Genomic DNA, 19,152 nt, shown 5'->3' with positions numbered 1-19,152 from the left:
CCTACTGATGAGTCTCAAGTGGGGCGAAACTGGTCTGAGGATGCTTGTGGTCCATGACGATCAGGGTTGGTAATGATTTGTGTAAGTGGGCACTTTGCTAACAGTGGCATGGTGGGCGAAAAAACTGGACTGAAATGTGGCCAGAGTGATTGCCTGTGGCTGACACTAATTAAAGCATTCCATCCACCAACTTCCTGCTGTTGAATTGAATGATGATTACAGACTACAGGAAACAGAGTTGGTAGCTACTTCATGTAAAAGGTAGGAAAGGCTATGGGGATAGGATATTAGATGGGGGTCCCATTAAAGAGTATAATCTAAGCAAATATTTTGAAAAATTCAAAGTATCTCCTCTGGCTCTCCCTTCAAACCATGCCTGTTAATGGTTTCTGATTACTTTCAGTTATTCTAAGTCCTAATCGGACTGCTCTTTTCGGCCTGTCACTGAAAATGGGCATGGTTTAAAAAATGCTGACCCAGACTTATTATCTATTGACCTACATCTCTGCTACCGTTTCACACCTAAATTCTGGAGGGAAAAAAAATCAACTCTCAGAGGATGCATTTATTGAATTAAACAATGTCTTGGATCCAGATCAATCAGACTTTCAGGACTCACACAGCACTGAAATAGTATTAGTTACAGTGGCTAATGACATTAAATGGACCCTATATAAAAATGGAACTGCTGCACCAGTAGTATTAAAATAGTCTCCAGGTTTTGACACCGTCTCCCATTCTGTGCTCATAGAGCGACTCAAGGACTTCCGAGTAGGATCACACCCTAAAATAGTTCATTCGGTTTCTACCCGAATGATATCATGCAGTGTCACAAACATACTTCAATTCAGATTTTTAAAAGATTGTCTGTGGCGTCCCATATGGTTTAGCACTGAGTTCGAACTTAATCAACGTCTATGTAGAACCTTTAAATCACTTATTTGAAATTAATTTCAATTCATATGCAGATAACACAAAACTAACAGTACAATTAAATTGGTTAGTAAATATGAATGTAGTAGTCAGATATTGTGCTCTGGCGGAGTAAGAATCCCTTTGCTAATTAATACTGACAAAATATGGGGGATCCTCTTCTGAAACAAATCTTACTGGAGTATAAATTGGTAGCCAGAAGAATTGGGGCTTCCCCTACACCACCTACATCTGCTAGGAATTTAGGTTTTACACTTCATAATAACCTTTTATTTAAAATACATTAAGAAGCCTAATTTGTGTCTTGAGTAGGTTGAGGAGAACAAGTTACTTACCTTTGGATGTGCCTTATCTGGTAGAGACAATATTTAGCCACAGATTCCTTACCTTTCAATTTTATCAGGCGTCAGACTGGATCCAGAAGCATTTTCCGTGAGCAGTATACCTGGTGCTTCGGCAGGTGACGTCGGTCGTCTTCGCGTAGAAATGTCTGCACCTGAAGTGATTTCGGTATCACCTATATAGGCGCATCCTCTGCATGCTGATGTCAGTTACTGTTCAGGACTTTCCATGCCAGAAGCGCAGAGCTGTGAATTGCAGTGAAACTGGTGTGTCCAAATCAGGGGCCTGAAAGGTAACAGCTCTGACTCTAGAAATCTGTCCTCAGTGCGGTGAGGATAGGAGGGTCAATAAGGAATCTGCGGCTAGATATTGTCTCTACCAGATAAGGCGTTATAGAAGGTGAATAACTTCTTCATCTGATAGACACAGCTAGTCGCAGATTCCCCACCTTTGAATAGATACTCAAGCAATATCATCCCTTGAGCTGGGTCTGCAAGCAAATTTAGGCTAAGCAGTCCTGCAAGACTGAATGGGTGAAGTGCCTGTCCCAGTGGAATTAACTGTCCAGACAGTAATGCTTGGTAGACATGTGCATGGGTGCCCACGTTGCTGCCAGACTGACATCCAGGATTGCAACTCCACAGGCTAACAAAGTGGTTGCAGCTTTAACTTTGGTGGAAGGAGCTCTTAAACCTTCAGGAGCCTGCTACTTTACCAGTGAGTTGCAGATCATGATGCAGAGAACCACCCACAGAGTCTGAAGTTTCTTCGCACCAACATACATCACAAAGAGTTGGTCATCTACCTGAAACTCTCTTATGTGGTCATGGTAAAATGACAACATTCTTTTTAGGTCCAGACAGAAGAGTCGTGCCTCTTTAGAGGGATATGGAGCACCGTAGAAAGTGGGCAAAGTGACAGGCTGGCCCACATGAAATGGTGTTACCACTTTTGGCAGGAAAGAGGCTGTAGTGCAAAGCACCAGTTTGTAAGTCAAAACTGTTTGGAAGGGAGGCTTGGATGAAACATCTTGCACCTCACTCACCCTCCTGGCAGATTTAATTGCTACAAGAAATGCTGTTTTGATGATGAGCAGCCTGAGGGGACAATTGTGTAAAGGCTCGAAGGGAGCACACATCATTAATGTGAGAACCAAATGAAGGTCCCACTGAGGCATAATGAAAGGGGAAGGTGGGAATATATATACAAGGCCTTTTAGAAATCTATTTTACAATGGAAGATTTAAATAAGGAGGGTTAGTCAGAGATCCGAAAGAAGGGAGACAGGGCATAAAGATACCCTTTTAGAGTGTTCAGAGCAGAGCCTTGCTGGAAAATGGTCCAAATGAAAAGCAAAATATCAGAAAGAGAGGCAGAAGAGGATCAATAGACTTTTCTATACAATATAATACAAACTGTTATATATATTGGTAGGCACATACCGTTATGGTGGAGGGATGCCTGGCTGACAGAATACCATTACTGACTTCAGGAGGAAGGTCAAAAGCTATCAACTGCTGCTGCTCAATCTCCACACAAGAAGGCGAAGAGTTGACAGGTTCGGGAGGAGGACTCTACCCTGCTGCTGTGATAGAAGATCCTCCCAAAGGGGCAGCCTGATTAGAGGATTGATGCTCATGTTCAGAAGCTTGGAATACCAAATGTCGTGCCTGCCGCAGCCCGTAATCAGCTGCAGCAGGGAGTATACAACTCCCTCGACCCGCATTAGAATGCTTCGTGTTTTAGTGTTTCGGCCAGATTCCTGCACTTCCGGCTACTCACCTCTGCTTCCGGTTGAAGCAACAACGTATGCTTCTCTTGCTCTGCTTCGGCGTCCTTGGCCTCTCTTCTCCAGGGATATCAGGTTTCCACGGCATTGCGGCGTCCCGTCCTCGTCTCCAGCCACGGCTTGTTTTCCTCAGCTCCTCCTGCGTGACAAGCATTCTCCTGCTGTCCTCCATTTGCGGAAGCGTCCTCGGTCTCGCCCCTCTCCGTTTAAAAGGAGCTTGGATTGCGGGGAAGGCTTATTGGCCCATGGGACCAGTTTACCTAAAAACATAAAAAGAAAAGAAACCATACAGTTAGTAATTTATCTGTATGACATTGGCCATGATATGAGGCCATATAGAAAATATACCTATCTTTCCATGCTCCTCCATCTTTGGGGATCTGCCTTGTTCTTTTTGGTTGAAGCTCCTAGAAATAAAAATCACACCTTTTATGTTAGTTGTCCTGAAGAAAGAAACCAGAAGGCCAACCCAAGGCGACATTAACAGTCTGATTTTGTTTTTGAATGGATGTTCCTAGATTATGTGAGTGATTTATGTCCTTTTCTTTTCATTGTCATAAGAATTATTCGTTAGGCATTTTAAGTCAATAATAATGTTTCTTTAACAGATAAGCACCTTCACATAGTACCTAGGCTAGTTTTTAAAGACGGAAGAGGGGAATACGTTCAGGAACCTATATTACATCTTTTGCACAATCCCTTAGAAGGTAAGACCCAAAATTCATTTTCTTTCTTGTCGCCTCATATGGGTATTTTCCCCGGATATCCAACCAGGGGTCTTCGTGGGAAATTGTTTCTCTCTCTCTTCCCTTCCCCTACTTACCTTTGGGCTTTGACGTAGTTGGGCCTCATTGGTGAGTGGGGGATGGTGGGATTTATTCATCATGCATGTTGTTCCTGTGGAAATCTAGGTAAAAGCTTTGACACAAGACTATTCATACCTAGTCCAGAGCCACAAGAATGACTTGGTCCGGTCACTTCTGATCTTCTTGAGAACTCTGGTCAGGAGTGTTATGGGTGGAAAGGCTTAAAGGAGCTTTGAGCTCCATTTGACAAAAAGCGTCTACGAGCGAGAGCCGCCTTGGATATTCCTGCGTGGAAAAATGCTGCTATTGTGGATTCTTGGTGGAGGCGGACAGATCTAACCAAGGCTCTCCCCATTGCTGAAAGAGACCTTGTTCCACCTCCAGATGGAGATCCCATTCGTCATCGACGGCTGAGTAAGTCTGCCCTGGCATTCAGGGAACCTGCCAGGTGTTGAACCATCAAGGATACACTCTGCTATTCAAGCCATGTCCAGAAAAGTAGGGCCTCTGGACAAAGGGTCCACGACCCCACTCCGCCCTGTGTGTTGCAGTACCACATGGCGGTGGTGTTATCTGTGAACACCTGCACAAGCCGTCCCGTGATGGAGGGTAGAAAGGTTTTCAATGAAAGTAAGATCGCACAGAGCTTCAGCATGTTGATATGGAGTCCAGTGCTGTGGGCATCATATAGTAGATGGGAATCACATCAGGAATCAGTGAGCCCTGCATTCAATTTAATGACTAAATCAGTATAGAGAACGTTTTTTAATTCCAACAGAAAAGGTCGGACAAGGGTTTCATTGATATTATGTATTCTCCAAATTCTCTATAATCCTCATTGTACTGTTATATACAAAGTTCATGATACGAGGCAGTGCTCTAGTGAGTGTGACAGTATATAAAACAAATACCAGACACTGTTTCACCTAGGCTCATCAAGCAATTTCAAACTTTCCATATAACCCTGTCTTTGATATCGGTCCTTAAATGAACAGAACATCATAAGCAGTGATTGTCACAATTTCATGATCTATGTTAATATTACGTAATTAATTTTGCAAATGACATTCGATTGGAAAACCCACCCAGAACCCCAGACATTACATTAGTTAGGTTTACAGATTTAATGTTTGCTCATTTGATGACAGCAAAAATATATTGCATAAATCTGTTAATAAAATCTAACTATTTCAGTATTTTTCATTCTGTCTGAAAGAATGTATTGATGAGGCGTTTGCACCCATTCAGAGTCCTGTATGTGCTAAAAAATATATATATTTAGTTTTCTTGGGTGCAAAAAGACACCAAAGAGGTGCATATATTTAAGGGACTTAATATTGATGTTTGAAAAAAAGTTCTGGCCCAGATGTGTTTTAACTGAATTACATTTATTTTATGATTATATAGGGTTATAATTGTAGTCCATTTCACAGCTGTAACATGAAACTATCTTATTTTTTTTTTTTAAATGGTTTGAATCTCTTTTTATTTGTAAAAGGAAAATTGACAAAGTGCAATACAGAGTATGGAGTTGAAAATGAAGGAGAAAACAAAGCATAATAACAGTTGCATACTTCCTTCACAAAGCACTCACAGTAAAACAAATGACTACTAACAATGCATTTTCGATAACTTACTTTCCAGTAATCAAAAATTATGAAAACCTCTGGGGAAAGGGGTCACCTACAGAGGAAGTCAAAACACCTCTTTCAGAGAATCTCTCAAAGTCTCCACCTCTGCAGATGGCCCCCTGCTGCTAAGAGGGCAATCGTCTGCACAGTAAGAGACGTAGGAACTTCAGATGTAAAAGAAAGTGGAACCCTTCATAAAGCAGGCCCTCACCCATCAAATCATTCAAAACAGAACCAGCTGGGACTTCCTTCTTGACCTTGGAGTGCTTGAAAACCTCCATAAGTTTGAGTCTTAAGAGTGAATTGGGGACTGCAATCCCAAAGAATCATTCAGATTTTTTGTACATAACACATCTTCCTTGCTTTCTAGTGTACCTGGACTTAATCTGGCAAAAGAAGAATAACGGGAACAGAAGAATATCGGAGTCAATGAAAAAAACATGCTTTAGGTCCCACCTGAGACATCGCATGCTGTTGTTTGAGAGACATTTTGCTAGGTTACAGTGGGCTTAGAGTCCATCCATTTCTTACCATAGGGTGGCTTTATCATCACTCTTGTTTCCTGCTCTTCTTTGGTCAGCGCAAACCAGCTACACTTCCTCTTTGTACATTTGTCCCTCCCCTGTAACATGGTACTACTGTCCTTCCACTGCTAGCGTGTTCGGATCTACTTATTTCTTTTCGCTGAAGAACTCTATAGGAGTGCATGTGTTTGCCGGCTACTCCCTCATGTGCACCTACCTTCCTCCCACTCTCCCTTCATTTCCGTCTCGGTTGTTGCTCTTCTTGTCTGTGATATTGCTTGCCCTCTCCCCCTGTTTTGTTGCTTCCCTCTCCCATCCGAATATACAATGTTATCCCGCAAACAAACACTCCGCATACCGTCACCACAAATTTTTCTCAACGCAAATACATTAACCCCGCAGGTTATTCTAACGAAGCATATACAACGCATTTTCAATCCAAACAACTAAAAGTACATTTACCACGCGCATTTAAACAACGCATGCTAGTACCTCGAAAAATAAATGTGCAAATATAAATTAGTCAGTTACATACTGGCACGGGATGCTAAATCAATACACTTCATTTACTTTCATCTTCGCGTTATTCTTTTACTCTCTTACTATCAAAATTAATCTTTTCTTACCTTTGAGCAGATCTCTCTTGCAGCCGTTCATGACTGAGACGCTCTGTAATGAATGTATTTTACGTGTTAGTGCTTTCGTTAATTTCAGGCATAAACATAAAAAATGGACTTAGTTCCCCTGAGAACTTTCTCCGCATACCTTTATGCATTTCCTACATGACATTTTTCATGAGTGAGTGTGGGTGCAGAGTAGCATTGAAGAGTCCTCCATACGATCCTTCTGCCCGAGACATGATGAAGAGGAGGAAACGGCATCTGCATGGGTCCTTTTTCAAAGGTAAAATGAAGGAACATCCTCCACCAATCAGCACATGCCTCCGCACACTTGGTGCCACACACCTCGATGTACTCAATGCCATCATACACCGTACACCCAGGGCCAACCACCACTGCACCCTCAGTGCTTCCCTGCAGTGCGCACACTACAACACCCAACCAAGGCATGTACTTTTAAAAAGGAAATGATGCCGGCGAACACTGCCTCTGCATACCGTTACTGCATCACATGCCGGTGAACACTGCCTCTGCATTCCGTTACTGCATTACAGTGAGTGGGGGTCCAGAGCCAGTTCCGGACTTTGCTGCAGGCATGATTGCCATTCTCGTGTATTTTGGGGACACAGGGCTTGCCGTGAGCCTGCTCTACCTCATATCATTACAACTAATATGCGTTGTACATGAAACGTAGTAATAGTATATTCGTTGTAATGGTATGCGGGGTAAAAGACTGCGTTGTTAAAGACCATGCGTTTAAATGGTATGCGGGGTAAAGGTATTCATTAAGAAAAATTTGTTGTAAAGGATATTTACCCTCCCATCCTCCTGTCACTTTCCATATTTTTGTTGCCCTCAGCCACCCTCCTGTCCCCTTACTGTTGTTGCTTGCCTACTCCCATCCCTGTGTTGTTGTCCCCCCCCCCTCCTGTCCTGGTCCTTCCCGTTGCTTGCCCCCTCTCATCTTGTATTGTTGCTTGACTTCCTGACTGCTAGCTGCGTCAGTTTATTTTAAACTTTTAGCCGTGCTGCTGTGCAACATGGCTAAAAACATTAACAAGCCAATAGCTTGCATAGGCGAGACATATTGGTTTTGCCAAGGTTTCTTATGAAATGCTCCACTCAGAATCTTGTCTCTCAGCTTAAGTGATCACAAGTTGCCCTTCACAGTCCCACATTGGGTTAGTCTGCTTCTAGGACTTCTTGTAGGGATACTGTAGCTACTAAGAATCAGGACATTTTGGCCCTCACTCCCTTTAAACAGGATCCAACCCCCCCCCCAAAAAAAGAAAACAGTTGTACGGTCCCCTCCTGGAGCCCTTCATCATTCTCAGTTGGGCTCTATATTGTGTACTAACCAGGAATTCCACTGTGGCGTCCATGGCAATATCCTCCACACACTTCCTGAATACCCAAATTGTGTCAGGGACGGGTTCTGGAAATGCACCTGTCCAGGGCACCAATGTGCTTCTCAAATATTTCTAGTGCTTGCACAAAACCCACTATCTTTTCAGTAATAGTCCCCAGCCATTGTTATAAAGCCTTCACTTTATCTGTCATTCAGCATGAAGTTCATTAACAGATTTTACAATATCCAGCACCATGTGCGATAGCTACTTATCCTTGGTGCTGGCACTTGTGGACCTTTCAAGATGAGGACCCCATTGGTTTAGGAAATGCCTCCTTGTTCCTTTCACTCTCTTTTCAGCCATTTTACTGCCCCAAAAGAGGAGTGTTTGAATATTTGGCTGCAGGGTTACCAGGCACAGGGCACTGGCTCTGGATGGTACTAAAATGTAAGGGAACCTCTTCAAAACTATAGTCAACTGACAATGAATCCATAGGAGAGGGCATAATAGCCGACCTCTGCCTCGGGGTGCCATGCATGTCTGCGGTTGTGAAACAGCATTACCCGCCAAGCACTCTACTGACCAAGACAGTGCCCAGTCAGTGGCAACTTTCTTTTGTGGTTGCTGGTTCCCCACAGGTTAAGTATTTCCTCTCTTTCCACTCGGCCTCAGTACCGTCCATGCTCCTCCATATCTCCCCTAATTGAGGCGTCACAAGAAGAGGCTGCCAGAAAAGGCTCTTCAGGCACACGACTAATGCAGGGAATGATGCTGCCATAACATTTTCACTTGGGGCCTGTGTGCTCATAATGGTGCTCAGGACAGGCCAGGCAAGTGAGGCATGTGTTAGAGCCCAAAAAAATGCTGTAATCTTAGGCCGCAAAGCTAGCTCTGGTCCCCCCAACATATTAATTTCAACAATGTGCACTAAGTAGTATTTCTATGACAGCTGGGCTAATATCTATTTCTTCTTCAGACAAATATTATAGGAAAGTAGATAAATGAAGCACCTACATAACCTTTGGATAGTAAAATAGTACAAATGAAGTGCAATGGACGGAGTGTGGGCAAAGCCAAAATCAGATAGTGGTAAAATGTTTAAAATACTTTCAATTCTCGGGGATTAAGGCAACAGTGACAGCACTTTTCTAATTGTTAGGATATGTGAGCTAATCTTTGGTGCACAGGACCGTAAGTTCAATACCCCTAAAACTCCCGAGTTAAGAAACCATTCAACATATGAATCCACTAATTTGGCCCAGCACGCATCATAATGTCAGGAATTGCTATACACATCGTGTAGTCAAGATAGAAGAAATCATATTGAATGCCCTTAAGAAGTCCGAGAGGATGGAACGCGTTGGCTACGTTTTTAACCAATTGTGAAGATGAAAAGTCCTGAATAAAGGATCATAAAACAGACCTGTTGGATTGGTGTCATGGATAATGGTAACAATGGATTCATGTTATACCATTTGAATTTGTGTTTTGCTGGACTCAATTGAAAATGAAATAATGCTTATGACATAATGATGGGTGCTGGGCCAAATTAGTGTATTCAAGGAGTAAAATATTTGCTTATCAGAGCGGAAACAAAAGGAATATTAAAAATCAAGGCCATCTTTACTTACCTCATTGAAAGCATTTTTGTGTAGTCAGCAACAGGAATGTAATTTTCAATATAATATTAGTCAAATATGGAATATCACAAAAGTGGCAGGTCAGGGGAACAACATCCTTGCACATACGGTGTCTGATGGCAAGTGTAAACACAAAACTATTAAAATCTCCCTGCCCACAGCACTGATGCTCTCTGCAATTATGTTCTCCTCCATTCTTTTTTATAATCCTCAATCCTTACCAGCATCCTAACATTCTCCCACTCACTCATCTGATCTCCATTTTGGTTGCACGGAGTGATGTTCTTTCGCTCCCTCATACGTTACCCCTAGCAGTGAGGAGAGTTCTTACTGTTGTCTTCTTCCTCTAAAGCTTCCCCCTTACTGGATGGGCCAGTGGCTGTTTAGCACAAGAGAACTGTAGCATGGAGTAGACCTGAAATGTCCGATATTGATGATAGAATGGTCTGGCCAGTTAAAGACCACAAATGTACATGCGGTTTTCCTACTCTACTTACATTTTAAACAGAGTCTGCTTGCCTCGCTCCACCGAATGGTATATCCAAGAGTAAAGCCTGAACTCTCCCCCAAATATCTTGTAAGACACACTCAGATATACACAATTATGATTTCAGCGTTCCCAGACAAAGCATTGTGCTCTGCCTTACAAGACCTTTTGTCAGGATAAAGTTAGATGTTTCATGTCCATTGTTCACTTGATGATACTTGCTTCCTCACGACTGGACCAATAAATTGTTTGACATCAGTACTGCCACATATTTGTGTGTTAAGGCACATTTCATACATGATACAGTGTCGCGTTCCAACATCATACGCATGCTGAATAAAGATCAACATGGACATCTGCCTCTTACAATTTGAGCAAGGTTAAAGCCGGGATATTTTTGACGTCCACCAAGCAGAGTTTGGATATAAAAAGGAAAATACTTAGAACATCCATGAAAAACTCAAGTAACATCCTTGCATCTGTATCATAAAGTATAAAGGAAAGGATGTCAGATACCAGTGCATGTAGAGCTAGTACTTAGGTCGTTAAAAAGCAACATCAAACAAAAGATGCAGAATAAGCCCAAAGTAGGTCTGCCAAATATCAGCCTATGTCTTGATACAACCTTATGCCTCTTCCATCCACCATCCTACACTTCCTGCCTTTGTTTCTCATTGTTGGTGCTTCATTTTCATCAATACTTCATCTCCATTCTCCCTTCATCACTGTTTTCCTATATTTCTCTTTGCTCCTCTTTATCACAATTTAATTTTTTTCTCTCAATTGTAGTCGATGACTGGTGATGCAAAAATAAGTCCTGATCTCAAAATATAAGTACTGATGCTCACTACCTGCAACCACCAACACAAACTAACCACTAGGTGGGTCTTTTAAGGAGCTGCAAACATCAAATCAGGTAGACATAACCCTTTTGGAAGCTGGAGCTGCGCCTGTAAAAGCTTACGCCCACAGAGAATCGTTGCTATCAAATAATTTTCAGGATTCAGTCTCACACATAAGGAAGATTCAACAATGAGGAATATGCACACTGAATTAGCTATCTTTGGCGTTTTACAAAATTAAAAAATAATCAGCTGGTGAACGAATTACAGAAGAGAATTGGTTCTTCATTTTGAGGCAAAACGTTGGTGAATGGAATCCAGTTTACAATATATTTTTTCTAGTCACATACAGTTTCCCTTGAAGCCTTAGCTTACACCCAACAACAAAGTGGAAGTACTTATTTGGAAGATGTGGGAAAGTCGCCCGTGCCCTATCACAAAGCTCTTAGCCACTAGTGACACGCAAATCCAACTCTTGTATATACAGGAAAATGCATTATCTTGATAAGGAGTGATACAAGGAGAACAACATTAGCCTATCTAATAAAACTTTGCTACAAATGCACATACTATACTGTAACTTGTAATGACGAAATATTATTTTGTGGGTATGGCAGGTTGCTGTTTTGTCATATTCATTTCTTGTATATATCTTAAAAAGCTATAAAATAGACTACTAGTCTATCACAGGGTAAGTGGTGTGTGAGCCAATCCTCTTTTTAACATAAATCAAAAGCAACATGCTTGTCTGAAATGCGTTTTCTTTACCTGAAAATATGCCACAACTTGTTGGTGGCCTCCTCTGCCATTTACTTCTTAACATTGTTACATAGTGCAGAACATACTGTTAATTTATGTGCACACACACCATGACATTTTGGGTCGAAATTAGAATGTGGAAGGCGTGTTGTATTGAAGTGGAGGTTCAATTGCACTGAAGCGGTAGCAGGAGGTTGCGCATTATTGCTCTCCACCAGTGTGCCATTTGGATACCAATATAAATGTTATTCTAAGAACATTTACTTTGCATTTGTTTATTTCGGATTCTACAATTAGCAACGAGCGATTCCTGAGATGTCCGTCAACTGCGGAGCTTCAAGCGGTGTTCCTACCCGGCGATGCATTATTGAGGCTACGGTCTAACATCCGAAGTTATGGAGTATACATTCTTTTAAAGGTACTGTAAATTTCAAATATTACCTTTAAGATAGTGTTAGACTCTTCGTTCCATATGAAGACCAGCCGTACGAGTGAAAAGATGCAAGAATGAGAATTCCAAGGATATCAATGGTCTAATCGCTGATAAAAATTTACATACAACACATTTGACATCCGCATTTTCAGGTCTAATTCCTGACTAAAATTGACAAACAGTACGTTGTGGCAGCCGTTTTGGTAAAGGTTTACTGGGAAGCTTGACACATATAGTAAATTCTTCATTTCTTTCATGTTTATGTTTTATCACAAGCTTGACACATATAGGAAATTCTTCATTTCTTTCATGTTTATGTTTTATCAGTGATGCACACACTTTTCTCACCTCTTTTCTTTCGTTCTTACATCGATGTGCTGCTTCATCAGTGGTATGCACACTTGAAGACATACTTTTGCCAAGCATACACAAGAATTTTAAACCTTCTATACTTTTGCAAGTACCCAGTAAACCTACTTTGATTTAGAAAAAATGGTTTAAAACATTTGAAAACGATTTGGTTGCTATAGATGGTAAAGCATCCGTAGCAGAAAAAAACTTGGCGCTTTTATTTAGTTTCTAAAGGGAATGCTGCCATTGAAAGTTCTGAAAATCTGCAGTTCCAACACCAGTGGCACTGACTGCTCAAAAGGACGTATTAAATGGGGCAATATGCAGTCTTGAATAGCAATTTACAGAGGAACCAGATGTGATGATTGAACATCATAGTTTCTTTAAGAGAAAACAATTTGGGGATATGGTGGCAGCCGCATTGTATTCAGCCTTGTGGGACCGCCGCCTTGTAGGCGGGAGGTCCCACTTCCCGCAACAATGGCATTGTAATCACCCCCTATGTTTTAAAGTAGCGAGCAACTGAAGTTTTGAATCGGTATTTAATGGTTTTTTTTGTTTGCATAGACAATTAATACTTTAAGGTTATTATTGAGTCTCATTCATTTTTTATTTATTTCCACGGTAGCTTTATTTTAAACAATTTTTAAAGGGGGGGCATGTTGTATAGTAGAGAACATCCTGCTAATTTATCGTACATGTGTCAAGACATTCTGTGGCGGAATTAGAATGTGGAATGCCAATTATATTGAAGCAGAGGTGTAACAGAGCTGAAGCAGTAGCGGGAGGTTTTGCTTTATTGCTCTCCACCAGTGGGACCTTTGGATACCAAAATAAATGTTATTTTAATAACATTTACTTCGCATTTGTTTTATTTCAGTTTCTGCAATTATTGTTCCCTTGCATATTTTAATGATCTACTGCAACACCTTTACAGACAAAAGCAATTCTTAGTTCTGTTAAAATGTGAAACCATTATTTAGTGACAGGTAAAATCAATATAAAGCATATGCAAAAATGCAGGTTTGTTCGGAAGTACCCAGTAATCCCAAATATGCTTCAGGTTCATCTGTAAACTATCATTTCCTATAACTCAATCTGGGCTTGCAACAAGAAGTACCTTTCCCCGCAGCAAAAATTGCTACGTGAGTGCTATGATACAGCGTTATGTTTGGAGCCACCAGAAAATTGTAACAAAATAAAGTTTAAAGCAATAAATCTACAGATCCAGGAATTAAGTTTAAAAAGACAGCACTAAAATCATATTTCAGTTTCCTATAAATTATATTTATTTATAATAAAACCAAAAAGAAAAGCGAACAGCGCATTACAGTCACATATCTTACATACAGGGGTAGGATAGACTGGGGTATTAAAATCTAACAGCTCAGCATCCATTTCGATGTGCTTTTAGTGCTTAATTGGAAAAGTAACATCCTGGAAATTCTGCAAATTATAATTTCGAAATATAAAAGTTTCAAAACAGTAAATGATTTCAAAAAAGGCATGCGGACTGGAAATATTGTTCAATAGATACAGTTATAATGTGCAGACAAAAAAACGGAAAACTTAATTTTCATTAACACATTTCTGGTAAAAAGATACATCACAAGAAAATGCAATGTGCCATAATTTATAGTCGTCCTGCCAGGTCAAAATTCTGCTTCAACTACAGACCAACAGAAGCCCGGCAGACACAAATAAGACTCTCATAGTTCAAAGGCATTGTTTGATTCTTAGAAAAATAAAGCGCCTGAAAGCGTTTAATGCCAAATTCTAGACTTTCTGCTGTTTGTGGCATGTATGATTTGAAAAACACCCATGGCAATGGAAAGAAACATGCGCCTGGGCAGCCCAGAAAGTACTTGCCTCTGGACTGGATTTTATGCTTATTTTAGACATTCTGAAATGCACCACGAGTCTTTAAATCACAAAGATCACATAACGTACTATACCAACTACATGATTAGCTACGGTTTCACGATCTTTGATAAGAAAAATAAATAAAATGGATGCTGGCAACGTAGATTTACTCCCCTGGCTGGAGTACAGATTTAGAAAAGTGGATTGTGTAGTACATGGCACCATGAATTTCCGCAGCAGACATAAAGGAATGATGCTATATAGGTAGGCGACCTTCTTGTGGTTAACTGCCAACCATTCATTGTTTTTGGATCTGCCACTTATAGGTCTTGATTCTGCAAAAAATAAACAAATTAAATTTTGTTACAAAAGTAAGCAGGTGTGTACCAGAGGCATCTTGCAATCTGCGAAGAGAAACAAGAGAATGTGGGTAATAAAAACACTGCTCAACTACATGAACATCCATGGACTTAACTGAAGCCTCATTTTGTATATTCCACTAGCCAACCTTGTCCTTTGTGTTTAGTATTAGTAAGTGATCTCAGCAGTGGTAAGCAGATACTACATTTACTGATATTTAAATTTGAAAACTCAACTTTGATCAGTGACCACGAATACATTTATTAACCATACAAAATGTTTCGTTATGTTACCAATTCCTCTATGAAACCAACATTTGTTATGAGAAAACATTTATTCTGTACATTTTATTTCAAAAACATATTCCGTTCAACGTATTAAACAACCCTGTTCTGATTTGGTGTGCCCTAAATGAGCGACCCAAATTGGAAAAATAGATTTGGGCAGTTTGTACGCTTTTCCTCCAAAATTTAACATTCGTTGATTGTCCCAAGCATTCACTGTAAAAACTCTGTTAATGAAGTTATGTTTGTGTACTTAGAAGACAAAAAGTTTGTTAAAAAATACTGCTAAAAACTTCAGTTGAAGCGACATTCGATTTAATTTAATAATAATGCCTGACAAATGTCATCTTGTCTGACACTAGAAATAAGCGACCCATCCTGCATGGAATGGTGAGTAGGACAGGAGAAAAAATATGTATATGAGCAATGTTTTGATATGTACCAAGCAATCGGAATCCTTATTTTTGTGTTGTTTCAGCTTCTTCAGTACACAGGTACAGTCAGTGTCCATCCAAAGGGCATACACACTGGATTTGAGCTCTGTGTATCTGGATTACAACCCTTCATTTTGTAGTAGTAAAGAACAAGTTACTTACCTTTGGTAACACACTTTCTGGTGGATAAGCTCTTCTGGTAGATACTTTAACTGCAGATTCCTCACTTTTACTCCAGCACTAGACTGGACCCATAGAATTTTTCAGCAATGCTGCTGCGCACCTCTGTGACTCTCTACTGCCACGGAAGTGACAGAGCAGAGCCGCTCATAAGTGGCACCCCTGTGCGCTGACGTTCATTTAATAAACTTCCTCTTTCCACGCCCTCAGACGTAGAGCACTCAAACAAACTGCAAGCAACAGTGAGTAAAAGTACTAACGTAGACGCGGACTGTAACGGTCAGGTGTCCACTCCACAGAATGAGGAGGTGGGACGCAGTGAGAAATCTGCAGTTAGAATGAGTATCAAACACACAAAAAAGGATGGGAGGAATGCTTGCAAACAGTCTAACTGGTGGCAATTGCTCCAGGGAGCATTCCATACATCATTTTTTATTGCAACACTCACACAAAAATTGATGGGAGGAAGCCTTGAAAACACTAAGCATTTCATGCTGCCCTGAGCGACTGCCAGTGGTTAGATTTTTTGTAAGCATTCCTCCCATCAGTTGCCACACGATATGCTTCTAATGCTGCTTATTAATTGGGATGTGAAAATTAGCATATTTTGAAGTCCACAGTCCTTATGAGATTTCTGCCCTCCAACATACGAATAATGTCCTGTAATGTATTTTCTAATTATATAGTCTTTACATATACATGCTCAGTGGTTTTAAGTCCAGTATAGAGGGTTCTGTCATTCTGCCTCTTGATTTCCTTTCCTTATGCCTCCCTTTTGAAGAAGCAACTGAACCTCCTCTACTAATTACGGTAGGGGGCCCTGTTTGCAAAACCAAAAGATGATGGAGGGAATTCCGAACGTTGTCAAACATTTATCCCCAGTCACAGATCTCAGCCTAAATCCATTGTTTTTATAGCTCGACACGAAATTCCAGTTTTGACCCAGCTTCATGCAATCCAATCTTGACCCTGCTTCCCATGGGAACAGTCCAGCTCCAACTGCCAGGCCAGGTCCTCCATGGACTGGAAAACATGCATCCTGGGACCGGTTTCGGGGTATCACTCCCTTCTCAGCCAGGCTAGCTTGAATCTGGTCACCCATTTGTGTTGCTGTTTCACACACTTATCGAAGGGAATGTTATTTAGTGATTTGTTGGGGGTGAAATTTTATGTAATAATCCTGCTCTGTTATGTTAAGGATCATCGGTCTCTGGTGATGTTATGCCATTGTTGTGCAAGTCACTTCAATCATTGCCAAATTGGTGCACTAAGGTTAAAAGGACTGAATCCTCTGGCACTTGGCAGTAGTGACAGCCTCTTGGATGTTAGCCTCATTCTCTTCCCCTGCCACAACAAGACAGTGTTGTAGCAAAGATTTACTTGATTGATGTCAATAATGGGATTTATGTTATTTATAACTCCGTAGATGTTGTTATGGTCAACCCTTGAGGTCTTTGGCTTGTGGAAGTAGATCTTCAAAAGACCCCCTCTGATGCAAAGATCATATACAGATAGGAGCTCCTTGATCTATTTTTAGCTTTGGCGTTAGCCAAGACCTTTCAATTTCACTAAAATATGCGCAAAATACGTACAGCCAGCCACCTCTCTTCATTCATTGATCTTTTGTTGGGCCATTCACACTTTGCTTCCACCCACTACAGCATGGGGCAGTAGATATCCTAGTTCCATTCATTGCTAATGTTTTTGTTGTTTATTTATGATTATTTTAGTGTTGCTTTTGTGTTTCGAACCGGATGTGATTGCATGTCACTTCTGATAAACATTCCATCTTTATCAGATCCCATCTCCTGCTTGTTGTAAATTACGTTTGGGGTGTTTTGCTTTTCTGACTACTTCTGCATAATAGATTGAGTCCATTTTAATAATTCTGTATTGAGTTATCCGCTTTTTACCTTTGTCTTTCTTTCTCTCCTCTCTTTTTTACTTCTAATTCTTCTTTCATTCATATTTCGTTCTTTACTGTCCTCTTTCTTTTTCATTCTTTCTTTCCACCCTTTTTTATTCTTGCCTTCTTCCCTTTTTCTCTTTCCTTTTTTATTCCTTCCTTCTTGCTTTCTTTTTCATTCCCTCTTTCCTTCATTCTTTCTCTCTTGCCCTCTTTCTTTCACTGTCCCTTTTTTCTCTTTCCTTTTTCCCTGCCCGCCGGCCTTCTTTCTTTCTCAGCTTGAAACCAAAGCCAGACTGACTGGATATTCCCAAACAAAAAAATGTTGCAAAAACCATGACAAATCAATATATGAATTGCCAGAAGGCTGGTGGCCAAACCCAGACCTATTCCCTCCTCTAATGAGCTGCAGCGGATTTGTCACTCAATTAAATCCGGGTCTCCTTATGACCCAGCATCACCGAAACTTCTCGGCCAAAGCATCGAAACTCTAGAACCTTTCATTAGAGATGTTCTTGACATCTCGTTCAAAACTTGCACGGTACCAAAAAAATGGAAGCAAGCAATAGTACTACCGCTCCAAAAAAAACCCAACCTTAGCTGGGACAGGCTGGACAACCTGAGACCCATATCCCTTCTTCCCTATATGGCCACGGTGGCAGAAAAGGTGGTCAACTCTCAAATTATGACCTTTGTGGACGAATCCAATCTTCTCCACCATACGCAGTTCGGATTCCGTCCTCGCCACTCCACGGAGTCTGCGCTGCTTATGGCCACCGAGACTGTCAGACAAGGAGTTGACGAGGGTCAAACTATGGCACTCATTTTGCTTGACCTCAGTGCCGCCTTTGACACTGTAGCACATTCCATCTTGCTACAGTGTCTCAACAAGGGAGGAATCAAAGGGAAGGCACTTAGATGGCTACAATCTTTTATGATGGAAAGAGGCTTCCAGGTTAGACAAGGTGAATGCTACTCCAAACGATTCCATCTCGATCAAGGAGTTCCTCAGGGCTCTGCTCTTAGCCCCACCTTGTTTAACCTGTATGCATCTCCTGTAGCCACGATTGTAGAGAAATACAATATCCAACTCGTATCCTATGCTGACGATACGCAGCTGGCTATCTCCCTATCACGGGCGCCCAACACCGCAGCCGCCAACTTCAGTGCCTGCATGCAGGAGCTAGCCTCCTGGATATCTAACAACTGCCTGAAGTTGAACGGCTCCAAGACTGAGGTGCTCGTGGTGGGGAGCGGCCCGTCTGTGTGGTCCTCAGCATGGTGGCCAAACTGCTTGGGCCCTACACCTAGGCCAGCACAACAGGCCAAAAATTTAGGAGTTTTATTTGATTCTGAGCTATCATTCACGCCACAGATCAACCGGGTTGTGGGTATATGTTTTGGAGTACTCAAAACCCTACGTAGGGTCCTTGATATGCTCCCTGTTGGAGACAGACAGACCCTCGTACATGCCTTGGTGACCTCGAGACTAGATTATGCAAATCTGCTGTACCTGGGTAGTACGGTCAGCAACATCAATCGTCTCCAGGTGCTGCAGAATGCAGCGGCCAGGCTGGTGCTAAGGCTCCCGAGACGCACCTCGTCCAAAGCAGCCTTAAA

The 19,152-nt window shown here is 41.3% G+C and overlaps 1 protein-coding gene across 1 annotated transcript in view; it reads right to left on the bottom strand.

Annotated features, from left to right (window-relative positions):
• Positions 1-13,770: 13,770 nt before the first annotated feature.
• GOLGA7 (golgin A7) overlaps positions 13,771-19,152 on the bottom strand; it is a 127,179-nt gene continuing 121,797 nt past the window's right edge. Inside the window, exon 6 of the mRNA XM_078666552.1 lies at positions 13,771-14,703. The gene's annotated coding sequence lies outside the window, so the exon portion shown is untranslated. The remainder of the gene's footprint in view (positions 14,704-19,152) is intronic.

The sequence above is a fragment of the Lissotriton helveticus genome, chromosome 11, assembly GCF_964261635.1.
Source record: "Lissotriton helveticus chromosome 11, aLisHel1.1, whole genome shotgun sequence".
In the NCBI taxonomy this organism is placed as follows: Eukaryota; Metazoa; Chordata; class Amphibia; order Caudata; family Salamandridae; genus Lissotriton; species Lissotriton helveticus.
This window is presented reverse-complemented; position numbering and strand designations above follow the sequence as displayed.